This window comes from Schistocerca gregaria, chromosome 6 (assembly GCF_023897955.1).
Source record: "Schistocerca gregaria isolate iqSchGreg1 chromosome 6, iqSchGreg1.2, whole genome shotgun sequence".
Classification (NCBI taxonomy): Eukaryota; Metazoa; Arthropoda; class Insecta; order Orthoptera; family Acrididae; genus Schistocerca; species Schistocerca gregaria.
Genome location: NC_064925.1, coordinates 183,885,081 through 183,899,474, shown reverse-complemented (window position 1 = coordinate 183,899,474; position 14,394 = coordinate 183,885,081).

The following is a 14,394-nucleotide window of genomic DNA, read 5'->3' as shown; positions in this document are numbered from 1 at the left end:
CCATTGGCAGACGGTATAAGAGAGGCATTCTGCATTACGGAGAGATTTGCTAATGAAATTTTGAGAGGGACGGGTCGGCAACATGTCACTTCCCCCACATACGCCTCGCGTAATGACCAAGAACAGAAAATTCGAGAAATTAGAGCCAATAGAGGGGCCTACCGACAGAGGCTTACAAAAAGTATTCTCTACCACAAACTATTAGGTGTCTTGCGGAATATGATGTAGTGTAGATCAACTCGTCTACTCCTTGAAAGAAGAAGTACGAGAAGAAGAAAGGAACACTTCAAATTAAGGAATATTTTTATCTTTGTACCACGAATTTGCAGTAAATACATTATATAATTTCCAGCTTAAATTAATATCTTCAGCACGTGTCCTACGGGTATACCACTATCGGTGTCATATGTGGAACAGCCAACCTGCAGCACACTCATTTACTTGATTTGAACACGGTGGGCGTACTTGTGCAACGAATAAAAACTGGACAAGATTTCTGTAAGCTACTCTGTGACGAGAATTTAATACCCTACGTGGGAAGAGGTTTATAACTGAATTTTGAGTAACTTACTTTGATACTCCAGTATTCCGTCCAAAACCGATTACATTTCGTTTAACTACTTTTTCGCTGTTGGGGAAGGAGAGTCAATTAGAGATAAAACGGGCTTAGTTTTTATTACTCCTGAAACTGCGTGATGTGCTTTAACTCTTCCTGTAATTGAGTTTCCGTCCAAAAACTGAGGATGTTTGCATCGAAAGTAATCGCTTATCTGCCGGGTGGCCACGGAAAGGAAGTTCCCATTAAATTCTACTGACACGTGAAATCGGTTTAGCATGCAGGTAATCGGTACGTGGCATCGAATGTAGTGTTAATGTGCTGTTCCTGGCAGAATCAAATGTGCATGTACCACTGCAGGTCATTACACTAGCACGATGTCGCTGTAACAAGGAGACACAGCATAACACCTGTGGGCTGTCTGGATTTGACCATCACCAGTGCACTGTTTAACTAAGGCCCTTAACCCACAAATTACGTTTCAACCCAGATATGTCAGTATGTCAACGCAATTATCCAAAACTGGTTCTACAAAATTTACGATCTGAAGAACTGAGGCACATCTTTCGGTCAAGATTGTATTATAATTTGGTTCCTTCCCGGGTACACTGACGACATAGCTCTGTTTTGGCAATCATATACAACCGCTTATTTGACGAAAGATCCGTACCTAAATACTGGAAAGTTACACACGTCACACCAATAAAAAAGAAAGATAACAGAAGTATTCTGCTGAATTATAGACCCAAATCACTGATATCGATTTTTAGTAGGAATTTGGAACATATACTGTTTTTCAACATCATGAAATACATGGAAGAAAACGATCTACTGATACGTAATCAGAACGATAACCAGTGTTATTCCTACGAAATAATGAGGGTTATCAACAGAGAATGTCTCGGGCATGGATGTGTGTGATGTGCTTAGGTTAGTTAGGTTTAATTACTTACAGTCGACTGATGACCTCAGAAGTTAAGTCGAATAGTGCTCAGAGCCATTTGAACCACCCAAGGAAGTCTTGTAAGCCTTCTGCAGTCCTTAGTAAATGTCAACAATTTAGGAGACATTCTAAGCAGGCCTCTTTATTTATTTACTGTTTTTATCGCCTAACAAAGTCAACAGATGATCAAAATGAACCGCAGAATTCTTTAGAGAAGGTATCTGCATGATGTAAAAATCGACAAATGGCCCTAAACAATAAAAAGTGTGAGTACTAAAAAAATTCCTTTTATTTTCTGGTGAACGATAAATCACTTAGATTCGAAGGTTGTCTGTTGAACTAGATACCTTCGGATTATCTTTACAAACAACTTAAATTGGAACCATCACATAGAAAATATCGTGGGGAAGGCAAACCAAAGACTGCGTTTTACTGGCACAGCACTTAGAAAATACAACTACTAAAGAGAATACCTATACTACGATCGTCCTTTGTTTCTAAAGTCGTCCATGATCTTCAGGAGAACAACTGCACGGTGCGGCATCCTTATGAGATAGAATTTAGGTAGGTGATCGGAAAAATGAGGAGCAGCTCGTTTCACATTATTGCAAAATAGGGGATGTAATAAGACAGTCTGAGCGGGCATCATTGCAACAAAGGCGTTTGCCGTTGCTCCAAGATTCTTTCACGAAATTTCTACTAACACCTTTCTCCTCTAGATGCCTCTTTTTTTACTTCTGTGTAAGTAGGAAGAAATGGCAGTTGCAACAAAATAAGAGACATCAACCCACAGGGAAAGATTTAGATGTCCATTCCTCCAAAATGCCATTCGATACTGAAACAGTATAGAAATACTCTGAAAATGGTTTTATGAGCCCTCGGCCAAACGCCAAACTGTGAACTGCAGAGTACCCATGTAAATAAAGATTGACCGCCTAGTAGAGTCTAGCAACCCATTTCGTCCTAAAGAAGACAGTAGCGTTTGTGAAATAGGCTCTACAAGATATCAAAAGCTTCTGGTAGCCATTACGAACCACGACCGCACCGCACAACCAGTGCCCACAACTTAAGAACGTTACCTTCCTTCGGGCAAGTGCTGCAGACGAACAATATTCTTCAAAGACAACGTTCCCGTAATAGTCTGTAATTATTGTTCATTTATTCACCATTTTCGTACCAGCCAAAACTAGCTAACAGTTAAAAATAAAAATCATAGTGAATGGCTGGAATGTCACTGGGGGAATTGTTAGGAGCTGGGTTCAAGACCCGCTCAGCTCACTGGATGGCGTTACAGACGTGGTCAACAGGACTGAGGTCGACTGATCTGGGATCTAACTCAAGCACATAATTTCCGTAGAGCATAAAACCATTCGGAATTCAGGCGCAACGTAGTGGTGGTTTTTCTTACTGAAGGACAGGCCACATGCGGTACGTTTTAGGTGAACACGTGTTCGGACAGCAATACCCTATATAGTACAACTTATTAATGAGGGGTTCGCTGAACAATAAAAGCAACAAACAGCAGAGTAAAAACTGCTTGGAGTTCTGTTGGTAAGCTAACCAGGCTTTTCAAAGCTAAGCTTTCAATTTGTCTGAAAGGGAAAGTCTGCAGTCGATGTACAGCTCAAATTCTGAGTTGTGATTGTGAGACACCGATTGTTATTGCGAAAACCATTCAGAACTGAAGCTCTGAATCTTTTTCAGCGAGATTTATTGAGAGAGAACCGTGAATATACTTTCAAAACTTTTCCTTAAGAATTTACTTTATTTACTAGCGATTCATCAAGAACATTAACACATTTAGTCACGCTATGTGAGCATGGAAGTAGTTTCCACGGAGTAACTGACGAAATAAAAACGAAATTGCCATTAACAAACGGGAATTTTATTCCTAAAAGCCTTTTTTTTAAGAAACAGATTTAAAATTATAAGCAGAAAGCACCCTCAAAATATCAAGTTACAATTTATTCAGAGCCAGAAAGAAACTATTTTTTGAGTGTATGAGCTTCGAGCTGAGAACCTTGCCGCTCCCTTTTGACACGGTCGTAGTCACGACCGCTCACAACAACCTCTGAAAGACTACACAGGTGCAAACCTGCAACACACCAGATTACCTTAAGGTATAAGTTTTAACAATTCACACAAGCACACAAACTATGGACCCCGTAGGAGGGATGGAAATGGTACAAAGCACTAAAATTAAAAGATTAATTTGCGACCAAAGGTGCAATTTGATTTAAACTTCTATGAAAAGTCTTACGGTGGAAGGGTGCCATCTTTATATACTAAAATGACCATTTAAATAAAAGCCCATAAAATGCAATCTTATAGAAAATTCGAGATGATAGGCAAGATCAAAACAGGTTTCAGGAATTAGACCGTTACACTGCAAGCAATAAATTCGTTAACACACCAAATCCGACAAACATGACAGAGGCAGCTCCGAACGACAGACAGACACTAACTGCCTAACAAATGCGGACGAGAGACTGACCCAGACCGACCCCAGACTGACCAACTGGCGAGCTCATAGCGCCCCTTAAATGCACGTGAACAGGCAACCTTTCCCCATTCCCACCAGAGGGAGACACCAAAGCTGCGATTGCCACAGCGGCGCCACCGCCAGAAACGGAGGGCGACTGCTTCACACTACGCGCTGCGGCGCGCTCTTCAAAACAGCAATTTTTACCACGTCTCAGAGACGTACACTGATGAGCCAAAACTTTATGACCACCCCGAGGTTGAATGTCTCCTGGTGGTATTGCGGGCACGTGATGCAGTAAAGAAAAAATATAAGCGGAAGAGAGACGTATGGGCAGTCATTACAGCGCAGATACGAATCGCAAATGCAGAAATCCACTAATGTAAGCTGTTTTGAAAAAGAGCACATTATTGTGACCCTGTGGCAGGATACAAGAATCTCTGCAGAGGTGAAGCTACTCGCCTATTAGCGTACTAGTGTCTGGAGCACCAATGAAAAGTGATTGAAGAATGATGAAATAACGAGTGGGCCTTACGGCATTGGACCACCTCGTCTCTACCACAAAACGTAAAGGTCGGAGATTCCCCAACCTGTAATGTAGGATGGGCAGCGATCTGTGGAAGATCTGATGACAGAGTATACAGCTGGTGCAGGTGTTTTGGAACACACCGTTCAAAGGCCATTGTTGAAGATGGAGCCCCACATTACATGACCCCTACTTCTTCGTACGTTGAACCAACAGCATCGTCAGTTACGAATCCGGTGACACAGTTTCATTGTGGATTTAAAGAAACGTGTCGCCTGTCCAATGAGTCACATTTCCTGTTGCACCAAGTCGATGGATGGGTCCTTACGTGCTGTCATCGAGATGAAAGGCTGCGCTAAATATGCACCACGCCACAGATGCAAGCAGATGTGGACAGAATTATCCTGTGGAGTACACTGAGTAGGGCTTCCATGGCATCTGTGATGATAATAGAAGGTATCATGGCAGCAGTGATCTACGTGAACGTAATTGGGGACCTCCTGCATCGCTTCTTGCTTTAAGTCTTCCCCTACAGCGACGACATCTTCCAACAGGATAATTGTCAGTGTTGTAAGGTCATCATCATGTTACAGTGGTTTGAGGGGCATGATAGTGAACTCACTTTCAAGTCTTTCTGAATTGTACCTCACCTGTAGCCACTGAAACACACATCGAGAGCCAGCTGCGTGTCTGTAAACCAAGACCCTGAATTTTCGGGAATTGCTTGACCTGTGGGTACCTATGTGGTACTACATACTTCTGGTGCCACATACATCCATACATGCCTGTACCATCTCAGTCGATTTGATTGCATTGAATGCATTACATGCAATACATTACATGGTTCGTTCCCTTCGATATGTCTATCCCGTAACGTAAGCCTGCAACAACAACTCTCAAATCGCATCACCAATAACTTACTATTAATTCTTTCGGTTATTTCTCATCTCTCGGCTCCATAAGTTGCTATACTAACTACAGTGGTTTTAACTTTCCTAATCTTCGTTTTCTAATTTAGGTGTTCCATAAAACACTATTTAATTGTTCAGTTGCTAGTCTACACCGGCGAGTGCGGTTCTTAATTTCAGCCGGCCGCTGTGGCCGAGCGGTTCTAGGCGCTTTAGTCCCGAACCGCGCTGCTGCTACGGTCGCAGGTTCGAATCCTGCCTCGGTCATGGATGTGTGTGATGTCCTTAGGTTAGTTAGGTTTAAGAACTAATTGTAGGGGAATGATGACCTCAGATGTTAAGTCCCAAAGTGCTTAGAGCCAGTTGAACCATCTTAATTTCATTATTAGTGGATCCATCTTTGTTAGTTCTTTTGTGTGTGTGTGTGTGTGTGGAGGGGGGGGGAGGGGTCATCAGTCTTACGACTGGTTTCATGTGGCTCCCCATGAATTATTCTCCTGTACCAACCTTGCAACCTATGTCCCCAATTATTTGCTGGATGTATTCCAGTCTCTGTCTTCCCCTACAGTTTTTGCCTTCTACCGCTCCCTTCTACCATCGAAGTCATTCCCTCAAGTCTTAACAGATGACCTAGCAAACTGCCCCTTCTCCTCATCAGTGTTTTCCACATATTCCTTTCCTCTCCAATTTTGTACAGAACGTCCACATTCCTTACCTTATCAGTCCACCTGATTTTCACATTCGTCTGTAGCATCACATCTCAAATGCTTCAATTCTCTTCTGTTTCGGTTTTCCCACAGCCCATGTTTCACTGCCATACAATAATGTAATTCAGACGTACGTTCTCTGACAATTCTTCCTCAAATTAACGCCTGTGTTTGATACAAGTAGACTTCTCTTGGCCAGGAATACCCTTTTTGCTATTGCTACCCTGATTTTCGTGTCCTCCTTGCTTCGTCCGTCATTAGTTATTTCACTGTTCTTCACTTTCACTCAGGATATCAATGGCAGCCGAACTGATCGTCATATAGCATGTCCTCAGTTCTCTTCTCCATGCATTTGCATATTATTCTTGTCAGAAATTTGGATGCATGAGCTGTTAAGCTGATTCTGCGATAATTCTCGCACTTGTTAGCTCTTCCAGTCTTCGGAATTGTGTGGATCATGCTTTTGCGAAATTCAGGTATGTCGCCAGACTCATACATTCTACACCCCAACGTAAATAATCGTTTTGTTGCCACTTCTCCGAATGAGTTTAGAAATTCTGGTGGACTGTTAATCACCCCTACTGTCTTATTTGATCAAAAGTCCTCCAAAGTTTTTTTTTAAATTCTAATTCCACTACTGGATCCCCTATCTCTTCTAAATCGACTCTCGTTTCATCTTCCATCACATCATACAAATTTTCTCCCTTTACAGGCTTTCAACGTATTCTTTTCACCCATCCACTCTCTCCTCTGCATTTATCAGTGAAATACCGGTTGCGCGCTTAACGTTACCATCTTTGCTTTTAATGTCACCGTAGTTGTTTTGGCTTTCCTGTATGCTAAGTCTCTCTTTCCGTCAACCGATTCTTTTTCCATCTCTTCCCATTTTTCATGCAAACATTTCGACTTAGCTTCCTTGCACTTCCTATTTATTTCATTCCTCAGCGACTTGTATTTCTGTATTCCTAAGTTTCCCGGAACATTTTTATACATCCTCCTTGCATTAGTCAAATGAAGTATTTCTTCTGTTATCCATGGTTTCTTCGCAGTTACCTTCTTTGTACCTATTTTTTTCTTTCCAGCTTCTGTGACTACCCCTTTCCGAGATGTCCATTCCTCCTCAACTGTATAGTCTACTGAGCTATTCCTTATTGCTGTATCTATAGCCTTAGAAATCTTCAAGTGTGCTTCGTCAAGAGTTTAAGAGATTAGTCAGGAACAATCAATACGCAAAGAAGTGTGTTCAGAAGTACCTTTCGTGACTAATCTCTTAAACTTCAGCCTACTCTTCATCACTACTATTTTGTGATCTGAGTCTATATGTGCTCCTGGGTACGCCTTACAATGCAGTATCTGATTTAGGAATCTCTGCTGACCATGATGTAATCTAACTGAATTCTTCCCGTGTCACCCGACCTTTTCTAACTATACCTCCTCCTTTTGTGATTCTTCAAAAGAGTATTAGTTATTACTAGCTGAAACTTGTTTCATAATTCAACTAGTCTTTGTTCTCTTTCATTCCTTGTCCCAAGCCCATATTCTCCTGTATCCTTTTCTTCTATTCCTTCCCCTACAACTGCATTCCAGTCTCCCATGACTATTCGATTTTCTTCTCCCTTTGCGTACTGCTTTACCTTTCCAATATTATCATATACTTTCTGTATCTCTTCATCTTCAGCTTGCGACGTCGACATATATACCTGGACTATCGTTGTCAGTGCTGGTTCTGTTGAGAACAATCCTATCACTGAAATGATCACAGTAACACACTCTCTGCCTTTCCACTCATAACGAATCCTACTCCCGTTATACTATTTTCTGCTGCTGTTATTACCCTATACCCATCTGACGAGAAATCCTTGTCTTCTTTCCATTTCATTTCACTATATCTAGATTGAACCTTTGCATTTCCATTTTAAATCTTCTAGTTTCCCTACCACGTTCAAGCTTCTGACATACCACGCCCAGGTTCGTAGAACGATATCCTTTCGGTGATTATTCAGTCTTTTTCTCCTGGTCACCTCCCTCTTGGCAGTCCCTTCCCGGAGATCCGAATTGGAGACTATTCTGGAATTTTTTGCCAATGGAGAGATCATCATGACACTTTTCAGTTACAATCCTTTGGATATACGTTACGCGTCTTTAATTCAGTGGCTTCAGTTGCCTTCTGCATCATCGTGCCATTGATAGCTGCTGATTCTTCCGCCTTTAGTGGCAGTTTCCCACCCCTAGGACAAGAAAGTGCACTGAACCTCTATCCGCTCATCCGCCCTCTTTCACAAGGCCGTTGGCAGAACAAGGGTGACTTCTTATAACGGAGGTCTTCGGACTCCAAAGATGATTATTAATAGATATTTATGCAGTGGTGAGATTCGAAGTCGAGGCCGAGGACGTTTTGATTGCTAATCAACGATGCTATTCCTAGACCACGGGTGCAATATTTGTAAGTAATGACTCCCAAATATTTAGAACAGTCTACATAGTTTATTAGCGCAAAATCTAACGTCAAGTTTTCACTGAATCTTTCCGTAGCGAAATATTCCGTTTCCCCTAAATCAATAGTCGATATCCATTTCTGATATCATTCGTGCAAATTTTTAATCATGTCATCCCCATCCTATGTAAAAATTAGTTTCTCAGCAGCAAAACGCAAATTGAAGAGACGGTTCCGCAATAATATAACCATACAACAATCGATCTTTCTGCCTGTTCATGGGCAATACGTTTCATTTATTTACTTAACTGCCGATCTCTGACCCGACGGTCGTTCCTCTGCAGCTCATCTTACATTTTCGCTACAATTTTCTATCGGTGCGACTTCTCTGTGCATTAGAGCACCACCTGAAAAAGGCGCCATGGAAATCTTTCCCACTAGATCATTTCTATAAGGTATACTACACATTATATTGTGAAACGTAATGGGCCTCTAACACTTTCTTGGTATACGTATGAAGTTACTCTCAGGCTTGAAGATTTCTTTCTGTCGAAAATGACTTACTGTGTTCTGGTTTTTAGAAATTCTTATCGAATCGCAAAGTGTATCTCATATTCCGTACAATACTGTGTTGTCCAGTAGTTTGCCAGCTTTATACTTATTTAAGGAAAACCGTATTTTTCAACGCTGAGAACATTTCACCATCTTGCATTGAGTTACATGATAAAAAAAAGCTCTATTCAAAATTTAATTTCCTGTACGTCCTTGCGGTTTTGTTTTCAGGTAATAACTTTTGCAATCACTTCCCCATAATGCCTGCTCTAAGGCGTAGACCTCTAAAACATGCTGGCCTGGAATCAAACACCCTCTTTAAAGCTGTAGGTGAAAACAGTCCTGGCAACAAGCTGTCTTCCGGGATGATTTTGAAAGATAACGCCACAGAGACCTCGAGGATATGTCACAACTATGTTCGGTAAATAGCTGACTAAGGCTTATTGTGTAACAGTCTTGAACTTTTTCCACTGATAGTCGATATAGTCAGTGTTGGATACGAAATTTTAATGTTGACCACTCAGGTAATGAATCAGCAGTCAGTTTCTTGTCGATCTTCCTAAGCAGAAATATCTTGTTACTATTCTTTGTATTCTTATTTACAGTCGTATTCGGTGATGCTCTAACGACCTTATGATCAGCGATTCCCTGTTAACTGAGTCGAAAAAGATTGGTCCTGATGGAGGCTAGGATGTCTAATATGCTATCTTTGGGAGTGAGGTCTCTGACTGGCAGCTCAAAGTGATTTTCGGATAAGGCATTTCGAAAAATTTCGCATTATTCCTTGTCCCTACTAACAGCTTTAATAACTTTAATATGCTGAATAGATTCCAATTTCTGTCTTCTCCTATACTTTCTAAGCTCCACACTTGCCTCTAGTACCACAGAGGATATTCCCTGATGACTGAACACAATCATCTTGTCCTTTCTTCTTGTCAGTGTTTTCCACATGTTTCTCTCCTGAACGGTTCTGCGGAGAACTTCTTCATTTCTTTCCAATAAAAGTAATTTTCAACGTCCTTTCGTAGCACCACATCTCAAACACGTCAATTCTATTCGTTTCTTATTTTTCCACAGCCCATGACCGATGTCATGCTGTGCCCCAAACTTAAATTCTCAGAAACTTGTTCCCCGAATTTAATCCTATATTTGATTTTAATACAGTTTTCATTGCCTCTGCTATTCTGCTTTTTATGTACTCCTAGCTTCGCCTGTCATGTATTATGTTGCTTACAAACTAGCAGAATTCCTTAACTTTTACTTTGTGGTCCATAATTCTGATGATTATTACTGTTCTCATTTCTACTCCTCTTCATTAGTTTTGTCTCTCTTCTGGTAATTCTGATAGCGTAGCGTGTGCTCATTAGACTTCTGTCCATTCGGTAAATCCTGTGTTTAGCAATATCACCAGCGGATTTTATCGTGGATGTCCTTTCACCCTGGGCGCCCACTCTTAATTTTTTCTTTCTCTTTCATCACTGCGTCTTTATGGCACTTAGTTCTTCATATTTAGTTACATTTAATCTCATTAAATGTCAAAATTTGACGTGAAAAATCAATAGGTACAGTGTGCATGAAGTGCATGAGCGGAGTTGTTACTCGGCATTGGGGAAGTAATATTGATCACCGAAACAAGAAAATACTGTTGATTTACAAATCTTACTGATATTTATTGTTATTACATAGAATGAACTATTACACTGCCAAAAAAATAGACACCCTTTTCGAGATTTCCAATTCACTCAAGATTTATTTTTGTAACAGTGCATATGGAGTACAAAACATGATTACATTTACAGTCAATAGCACAAGCAATTCTACGGTACCCATGCTGAAACGTCCATATTAGTATGTGGTGGAGTCTTCATGTGTGACAACGAGAGCGCTGATTCTGGCATCCAGTCGATCGTACAGGTCTCGAATACTTTCCAGGGATACACTTCTGTAAGAGTTGTTGGCTGACGAGTCGCGCAAGTCACTTCTTGTCCCAAAAGTGCTCGAATGGGGGCCAGTATGGAAATCACGCTGGCAAGAAAGTTGCTGTGAGTCTTGCGGAGCAAGTTGATCTTCATGGGTAGTGTGACGTCCAACATTATCCTGCTGGAATAACACATTTTCTTGCCTTGCGGTTCTAGGCGCTACAGTCTGAAACCGCGTGACCGCTACGGTCGCAGGTTCGAATGCTGCCTCGTGCATGGATGTGTGTGATGTCCTTAGGTTAGTTAGGTTTAAGTAGTTCTAAGTTCTAGGGGACTGATGACCTCAGATGTTAAGTCCCATAGTGCTCAGAGCCATTTGAACCATTTTTGAACAGCTGACGCTGGACGTCCAACTCTTTAGCATGACTGCCTGCTTCTTCGTACGTTTGCACCACATTGATCCATCTTGTTGTGAGCATTCTCTATTAAAGGAAACGCAGATGGCGCTCTTGTAGCTACAACACTACGCTATCTGTTGGCGGACGACGCTGAAACTATTATCAATACCTCTACTATCCCCCAAGTGGCGTATCCCGTCGTTGTTGTGGTCTTCAGTCCAGAGACTATTTGGATGCAGCTCTCCATGCTACTCTGTCCTGTGCAAGCTTCTTCCACTCCGAGTAACTATTTCAAACTACATCTTTCTCAATCTGTTCAGGGTATTCATGGTCTCCCTCTACGATTTCTACCTTCACCGCTTCCCTTCAGTACTAAATAGATGATCCCTCAGAACGTGTCCTATCAACCGATCCCTTCTTCAAGTCGAGTTATGCCACAAATTACTGTTCTCCACAATTCTATTCAGTACCTCCTCATTAGCTACATGATCTACTCATCTAATCTCCAGAATTCTTCTGTAGCATCACATTCTCCTCTTGTCTTAACTATTTATCGTCCATGTTTCACTACCATACATGGCTAAACTCCATGCAAATGCTTTCAGAAAATCTTCCTGACACTTAAATCAATACTCGATGTCAACAAATTTCTCTTCTTCAGAAACGCTTCCCTTGTCGTTGCCAGTCTACATTTTATACCCTCACTACTTCTACCATTATTTATTTTGCTCCCCAAATAGCTCCTAATCTAATTCCCTCAGCATCACCTGATTTAATTCGGCTTCATTCCATTATCCTCGTTTCTCATTTGTTGATGTTCATCTTATGTCCTTCTTCCAAGACACTCTCCATTCCGTTCAAGTGTTCTATCAGGTCTGACAGAATTACAACGTCGTCGCCAAACCTCAAACATTTTATTTCTTCTCCATACATTTTAAATCCTATTCCAAACTTTTATTTTGTTTCCTTTACTGCTTGCTCAATATACAGACTGAATAACGTCGGGTATAGGCTACAACCACTGCTTCCCTTTCATGCCCTCAACTCTTGTAACTGCCATCTGGTTTCTGTAAAAACTGCACATAGCTTTTCGCTCCCTGTATTTTACACCTGCCACCTCCATAATTTGAAAGAGAATGTTCCAGTCAACATCGTCAAAATCTTTCTCTAAGTCTACAAATGCTAGAAATATAGGTCTGCCTTCACTTAGTCTGCTTCCTAAGGCAAGTCGTAGGGTCAGTATTGCCTCACGTGTTCCAATATTCCTACGGAATCCAAAGTGATCTTCCTCAAGGTCGGCTTCTACCATTTTTTCCATTCATCTGCAAAGAATTCGTGTTAGTATTATGCAGCCATGACTTACGAAACAGATAGTTTGATAACTTTCACACTTGTCGAATCTTGCTTTCTTTCGAATTGGAATTATCATATTCTTCTTGAAGTATGAGGGTATTTTGCCTGTCTCATAGATCTTGCTCACCAGCTAGTGTGCCACGGCTTGCTCTCCCGAGGCTATCAGTAATTCTAATGGAATGTTGTCCACTCGCGGGGTCTAGTCTCGACTCAGGTCTTTCAGTGTTCTGTCAAACTCTTCACGCAGTACCATATCTCCCATTTCATCTTCATCTACGTCCACTTCAATTTCCATAATATTGCCCTCAAGTACGTTGCCCTTGTGGAGATCCTCTCTATACTCCTTCCGACTTCCAGCCTTCCCTTCTTTGCTTAGAACTGGTATTCCATCTAAACTCTTCATGTTCATACGAGTGGTTTTCTTTTCTCCAAAGGCCTCCATAATAGCCCACATCTCGTGGTCGTGCGGTAGCGTTCTCGCTTCCCACGCCCGGGTTCGATTCCCTGCGGGGTCAGGGATCCTCTCTGCCTCGTGATGGCTGGGTGTTGTGTGCTGTGCTTAGGTTAGTTAGGTTTAAGTAGTTCTAAATTCTAGGAGACTGATGACCATAGATGTTAAGTCCCATTTATTATTTATTTATTTCAATATTGCAGTTTCGACTGTACAGTCCTCTTCAAGTGTAAGATGGAAAACCAGTAAGTATGAGACTTGTCTGAATGAGATGTCGTCGTCGAAATACACTCCTGGAAATTGAAATAAGAACACCGTGAATTCATTGTCCCAGGAAGGGGAAACTTTATTGACACATTCCTGGGGTCAGATACATCACATGATCACACTGACAGAACCACAGGCACATAGACACAGGCAACAGAGCATGCACAATGTTGGCACTAGTACAGTGTATATCCACCTTTTGCAGCAATGCAGGCTGCTATTCTCCCATGGAGACGATCGTAGACATGCTGGATGTAGTCCTGTGGAACGGCTTGCCATGCCATTTCCACCTGGCGCCTCAGTTGGACCAGCGTTCGTGCTGGACGTGCAGACCGCGTGAGACGACGCTTCATCCAGTCCCAAACATGCTCAATGGGGTACAGATCCGGAGATCTTGCTGGCCAGGGTAGTTGACTTACACCTTCTAGACCACGTTGGGTGGCACGGAATACATGCGGACGTGCATTGTCCTGTTGGAACAGCAAGTTCCCTTGCCGGTCTAGGAATGGTAGAACGATGGGTTCGATGACGGTTTGGATGTACCGTGCACTATTCAGTGTCCCCTCGACGATCACCAGAGGTGTACGGCCAGTGTAGGAAATCGCTCCCCACACCATGATGCCGGGTGTTGGCCCTGTGTGCCTCGGTCGTATGCAGTCCTGATTGTGGCGCTCACCTGCACGGCGCCAAACACGCATACGACCATCATTGGCACCAAGGCAGAAGCGACTCTCATCGCTGAAGACGACACGTCTCCATTCGTTCCTTCATTCACGCCTGTCGCGACACCACTGGAGGCGGGCTGCACGATGTTGGGGCGTGAGCGGAAGACGGCCTAACGGTGTGCGGGACCGTAGCCCAGCTTCATGGAGACGGTTGCGAATGGTCCTCGCCGATA